Below are 7452 nucleotides of genomic sequence, written 5' to 3'. Positions count from 1 at the left end.
GGCTACCCCCATGGTCTAGCATCCATATGTCTTGGGCTACCCTATGGTCTTTCCTTGGAATTCCATGGGCTACCCCCATGGTATAACATCCAAGTGTCGTGGGCTACCCCCATGGTCTAACATCCAAGTGTCAAGGGCTACCCCCATGGTATTTTATACAAATTCCCCGGGATACCCCCGAAGTCTTCCATGCAAGTATCACAAAGACAAATAGCATCCTAAATAGTATAGCGAGAATACTCACATATCATACAATGATCAACTGCTACCGCTCCTATCACTGAGAGTACAGATGCTATACAACACCTATACGACGATACAAGGTACACCGTGAGTTTACCTTCCAAAACTAGGGGTTTAACCAAAAGTAAACTTAGGTCAAAAAGTCAACAATGAAAGTTGCTCGCCACATCGTGCCCGTCAAATAACACAACATACGTGATTACCCTTAATCGCCACGTTGTGGCAACCTAGGGTCACGTTATGGGCACTGGATTCAAAATATCTTAATGGGTTAAGCTGAACCCTCCGATTCCAAGGTTCCAAAGCTCATATTTGGTCATCTTTATTGTAGAGATGGATAAAGTTTCCAACTTTATCCCTTAAGACTCTCCAAGAGGTCTAGATCTCAAGTCTTAGGTCCAAAAAGGCAAAAACATGGCATAGGTGTAACATCGGGTTCCTGGTATGTTTTTAAATTATAATTTTATTCATTTTTAGTCAGGAACTCGATGAGTTGGAGGCCCAAACTTGTCGAGTATGAAATGGATTTGGACGCGGGTTTTGAAGTCTACTCGACGATTTGGAAGCCTCAACTCGACGAGTGACCGCCAGAGTGAAACCCTAATTTTGTGACAACCCAAAATTTCTAGCTTGTATAAACGTTAAAATCTATCAAAGTTAGACTCGTGTTGCTATCTTTTAGCACTGTTTAGGGTCTATTTTGAGTATTCCGAGACTAGTGCATCAAAGGAATCAGTGTTTGGATTTGTCAGTTAAAGTTCCAAACCATCTAGCAAACTGTAAACCTCCTCAAAAGGAGTTTACGGTCATGACATTAGAGCTTACGGTCATGGTGACCGTAAACTCCCTCCTATATATATATATATATATATATATATATATATATATATATATATAGTTCATGATCATTTTTGATCATTTCTTCCATTTCAAACCTAGAACTCGATTTCTCTCCCAATGATCTTAAGGTTTTGCTTCCAAACTTCAAATAATTTAAGTCATTCCTTCCCTTTTGGAGTTGATACATCTCTTCTTCTTGATTCACTCTTGAATTCATCCACAAATCTCATCTTTTGAGTCTAGATCTTCAAGATCCTCAAGAACATCAAGAACACTTTAGCATTTTGGGCCGAAAACACCCTTCTTTACTTCCAAATTGTAAGTATCTATCTACTATAATTGTTATCTAGTTAGGATACTTGATTAAGGCCTTGAAAACATTCATTTTTCATGAACAAAACGTGTTTACGGTCTAGTGTATCTCCTTAGACCGTAAACCCTTATTAAGGGTGAAAACGAGACATTAAACCTAGACCTGGCAATTGGGTTGGGTTCGGGTTGGCGGGTCACGGGTTGGTGGGTTGAAATTCAGAAACTCAACCCAACCCATATAATATATGGGTTGGCGGGTCACGGGTTGACGGGTTGGAAACATCAACCCAACCCAATCCATATAACCCGTATAAATATATGGGCTGGCGGGTTCACGTGTCAGTGGGTCGAACCCAACCCGTATAACCCATTTAATAAGCAACACATTTTAATATGAAATTGAAAATTCCAAATAAAATGAACTCTAAAAGTCATAAACATTAAAACATAAAGTCATAAACATCCAAATAAAACTCTAAAAATCAAAACATTCATGAAAAGTGCAATTGTTCAAACATACTGTAGAGTGTAAATTGTTACTTACCGTAGAGAGAAAGGAAGGTTGGTCGAAAACGTTGAAGCTGACAAGAGTGAGTGCGAACAACTATGAGTGGATGAGGAGTGGGTAAGGATCAAACCGATGAGTGATTAAATCATGAGTTTGTGATGTTGCTTTCTTCGAAGATCAGTCCTTAACTCCTTAATCTTTATCCTTCGTTCAATCGTTCGTGAATGTGGAGACTGGAGCGGGTGAGGAATGATTTTTTTATTAGGGCACGCAAATACGTAATGGTTGGCTGCACAAGGACTCAATAGTCAACACTCAAGGAGTCAAGGTTAAAGATGGATAACGAGATCATGAGACACAAGCCCAACAGTAGCCCACAACACAATGCCACATTGCCCAAACATATGGCTGATGATATACGAAATTACGAACGAATACCAAATTAAAATTTGAAGATATGATAAATAGAAACTAATAGTATAGTATGATCTTAGATTGTTAAAAATTAAAATAAATAGATAATTAAATATATTAGGCGGGTTGACCCGTGAACCCAAACAGGTAACCCAACCCAACCCATTAAATAAACGAGTTGGCGAGTCAGAAATCTCAACCCTAACCTGCTTATTTTCGTGTCGGGTTACGGGTTGGGTCGAGAGTTGCCACCCCTAATTAAACCCTCCTAAAGCCTAGAATGGAACTTAGAACCCTTTGAAACGCTTGGAAATCATCCTATGCACAAAAGGATGTGAGTTTACGGTGGTAAACTCACCAGATCGTAAACCTTATGACCGTAAACATATGGGACTGTGAACCCATTGGACCGTAAACCATAGGACCGTAAAGACATGGGACCGTGAACCCATTGGACCGCAAACTCACTTGGTCATGCCATTTGGACCGTAAACTCTTTAGGGTGGCCATACACCCTAAGTGTGCAATCATATGTGATTGTATCCCTTCAATCTAAGAGTTTCCTAGTCTATTAGGGTGTTATCCCTTATAATTAGTTGTTTATACACTAATCAAATACACATACATGTCATTATATGTTTATTAGGATCTTTGTGTGCTCAAGGTTTCACTTGACACTCTACATACTTTTTCCAAACATACTTCCGTATCACTCACTACAAGTGAGTTCATACCCCCTTAATCTACCTTTTAAATGATTTTAAATGCTTTTATGGGGGGGGGGGGATACAAGTTGAAACATTATAGTTATTATATCAATCAAATGTGATTAATAACTATCAAACAAATGGATTTGCTACACTTTTAGCTATTTTATCAAACAAACTACTTCAAAATGTTTATCAAACTATTTCACATGTTAAACTCTTTATCAAACTTGTTCTTACATGCCAAACCTTTTCTTTAAACTTTTTTAAACTTATATATTGTCAAAACCGTGTCTAATGCATATATAGTTATATAAGTAAGGTTGGAAGGACTTAGGACTGATAACTCACTTTATTTCCTGTTCCTTGTTTGGTTGTGGACTTAGAGTACTCTGTTGTTTGCCCAAGTGTCGTTTGATCCTTAGTTATATATTATGTATATATGTATAAGACAAAAGCTTTTGTCTCAAGTTCAATACACTCAGTTATACAAACAACTTTACTAGTAAACTATAATAGGTATAGTTTAGGAAGTCACTATTCACTATTTCTAGTACAATGAAACATACAAAGAGTCAGTTCATACATGAGTCAATACATACTATAACGAGACATAGATAGAGAATACTATAACGAGAAACAGATAGAGAATACTATAACGAGAAACAATACATACTATAACGAGAAACAAATAGAGAACATACTATGATGAGAAACAAAGAGAACATACTACATACTAGACAGAGAGAACATACATTACACTAGTACATACAATACATATACAAGAATACTATAACATTAATGTGAGCCACGGTTTCGGGGCATGGAATCACCTGCCATGGCTCGTTTTGTATCCAGAGTCTCCTGGAGGGAGAGTGTGAATTTGTGTCTAGATCTATACTGGATTGACTATCCTACACCTTGTTGTTCGCTACAGTGGGACTTGCAAGTCTACAGGTGCCAAATGTCATTTCTTCCGACGTCTTTCATCGTCGTGTTTTCAGTCGATAGTATGGTACAATCATATCACATTATACCTTAATTAACAACCGGTTTAAGGTAGTTGGTACCGCAGTAGTTACTATAATATAACACTAAAGTACTTTATTATTTTCCCATTGCATTCACATTGTGATCTTCTCACATTAACGGTAATGTAAAAACTATATTTTTGGTTAATGATAGTCACACTTGGGAAAATACACACTTTTACAAGAAACAAACATACAGAACATTTGACGCCTTGGTAGAAGGCTACGTTTAGTAGAAAATATAGGATTTTCTAGGAGATACAAACATTTACTACAAACATTTACAAACTTATACATCAAACACTTACAAACATTTTCATACAAACAATGACACTAAAATGCTTATGAACTCACCAGCTTTAAAGGTGATCAACTCTTTCAAAATAACTTGTATTCTCAGGTCATCAGTAGACAGGTACCGATGCCAGGTTTTGAGAAGATGGAGCTCGTTCAAGACTCATCTCTTATTTTGATTTACATTTTTGGTGTCTTATAAACTTCACAGAACATACTTGTATTAAATTATATTATTAATGCAATGGATGATGTTGTTGCTTGTTTACTATTATGCTTTGTTGTGATACTGTACATGACGTCCTCCGCCCCCGAACGTTTCTGCCGTTCTGGTTTTGGGGTGTGACAAATTTCGGGGTTTTGCACCCTATTTAAGCATCCTAATCACCTTATGCTAGCCTCATTTATAGCCTCCAAGTCCCAAAACCCTAGCCACGAAACCCTAGAGCCTTGTGTGAGCTTGTGAGACCTTTTTGAGTGAAACCCAATGTGTTTTGAAGCTTTTGAAGGAAGGGGAAGCTTGAGGACTCAAGAAGGAGATACTAGATCCAGCAACTTTGTTTCTTCCCCATCTTTTTTTGGTAATCAAGTCTCACACTTGCTTAGTAGCTTCTTAGATCTCTTTGTCATATTTTATTGAGTTTTTGGTCCAATAAGCTTGATTTTTGGGATATGGACGTCCCAAGTGAGTGAACCATCAGATCTGGAATCAGTAAGGGCTTTCATGGCATAAAGGTGCAAACTTTATGGCCATTGAAGCCCCATGCAAGCCATATGATGTCATTTTTGGCCTTTTAAGCTCCAAAAAGCCATGCATGGAGTGAAAAAGATTTACGTGTTCAAATGATGTCTAAGGCCTAGATCTCTGTTTGTATGATTTAGTTTGGAGTATGGATGACTTGTTGACCAACATCTAAGTCCTAAAGAGTTAGGGTTTAAGCCAAACCCAACAAATGAGGGTATTAACGGGTAAAGTTGGAAACTTTACCCTTAAAAGGATGATTTCAATGTGTATGAGAAGCAAGAAGCTTAGATCTGAAGTGTAGGGGCTTAATCCATTAATATGGCCAAAACAGACAGAGGAACTCTTCGATTCCATAGAGGAACTTGACGAGTTGAGTCGGTTTGTCTCGATTCGGAATAATGTTGAACTCGATAAGTCTAAGGATGACTCAATGAGTTGAATCGCCTAATCGCGACTATGAGTAGCCAGGGAACTCGGCGAGTCAGGGGGATGACTCGACGAGCTGGATCGTGATTCTAGGGTTTTTGATTTATAGACTCGGCGAGTTGATGGATCAACTCGGCGGATTGAGTCAACCCAAAATGTTGACTTTGACCAGAATGTTGGCTTTGACTAGGGGTAAAATGGTCAATTTACCCTAAGAAGGATTATTTAATTTTGACTAAGTGTTATTGTGATAATGATAGCCGCGGAGTCGTTGGAACAGCCGTTAGAGATTCCTCACCGTGAGATTTCAAAGTCAGCTTTATGAGGTGAGTTTTCCTCCAGTAGGAATGGGTCGAAGGCACCAATTCCGGCCCGTTTATGTATGTTAGTATATGTTGGGCTAGGGCCCGATGTCGGGTTGTGCCCGATGTAGGTTTATGTGCTTTCGGACTTTGGTCCGATGCCAGGGCAAGCCCGAGGAATGTTTGTATGCTTGGTGTCTTTGTGATTCTTGCATGTGTCTGTTAGAATGTTTTCAGATTTCAGTCCGATGTCGGGGCAAGCCCGAGGAATGTTTATATGTATGCTAGATGATTAGGTTATATGTATTGTTGATATGCTTATGTATACCAAGATCTGATCGATATCGGGTGGGGCTTGATGCCAGATTTTGGTCCGATGCCGGGCGGGGCCTAATGTCGGACTATGGTTCGATGCCGGTGATGGGTTTTGAGAATTCTAACACTCCTATGGTGTGCATGCAACCCTAGAAACCTTGGATCTAAGTTTTCTCTATTATACATGCAAATATTCATTTTCCAAGGATTCATCCTAACTAGCATGTGATATGGGGTACATGTAATACAAAAAACTAGTAGAATGACAAACCTTTCTTGTTGCTTGGATTCCTTCAAGATCTTGTGAGCCTAGCACCCCAAATGTGATGCCTCAAATGCTTCACACAACACCAAAACTCTTGGAATAACTTGAGAGAAGTACACTTGTGCACAAATTCGGCTAGCCCTCACCCTTATGTCTTAGTTGCCAATTTTGCTCCATATTAGGCTCTTTATATAGTGTGTCACATGTAGGGTTACACCATGTAAACCCTAATGTGCATTACTTTTCATTTCCACCATGATCCATGGGTTTTACCCTCCATGGAGCATCCATGGAGCACCCAATGAAACCTAGCCCAATCTACTGAATCATGGATAATAGCCCACTATATAAGAATGAATGATTTACATAATCAATCCTTATATATTTAATTAGTCTCTTTTGATCACAAAATTAATTCCAAATTAATTCTTGATCAATACTAATTAAATAATACGATTTCATATTAATATATTAGAACTTATAATATATTAACAAATCATAAGTGTCCTTTTCTCATTTTATCTATCCAATTGTTGCGATGCCATGCAACCCAAATGGACCATGCCAAGCCGGGTCAAGTACATACTAAATATAGTTATGGACTTAGACACCTTATCCAACAGCCGGGCAGGGCCCGGTGTAGTGGGTTAGGCCCAAGCTATGCTATTATGTGATTATATGATATGTTTATGGTATGTGGCAGTTTGGGGAGACTCACTAAGCTTCGTGCTTATAGTTTTCAGTTTTGGTTTCTGGTACTTCCGCTAGTAAGGGGAAGAACTCGGGATGACTGCATTGCACATACTACAACGTTTAGCCTGGGATGATTTACTCTGATATTGGGACATGTGATTTTGATACAGTGCTTTGATATGATGTTTTGAGATACTATCATATATGTTTTTATGAGATGTTTTGGTTATCATGGTATTATTTATAAATTAAAAATGAAAATTTTGGATCGTATTTTTAGGATGTTACAATAGGCTCAACCAAGAAGCACTTAATCCCTTAAGTCCTTAACCCATTCAATCCATAAGAGCTTATAAC

The sequence above is a fragment of the Lactuca serriola genome, chromosome 6 (assembly GCF_051521515.1).
Source record: "Lactuca serriola cultivar US96UC23 chromosome 6, Lser_US96UC23_V15, whole genome shotgun sequence".
Lineage (NCBI taxonomy): Eukaryota > Viridiplantae > Streptophyta > Magnoliopsida > Asterales > Asteraceae > Lactuca > Lactuca serriola.
The sequence above is the reverse complement of the archived record's forward strand: the minus strand, read 5'-3'. Positions refer to the sequence as shown.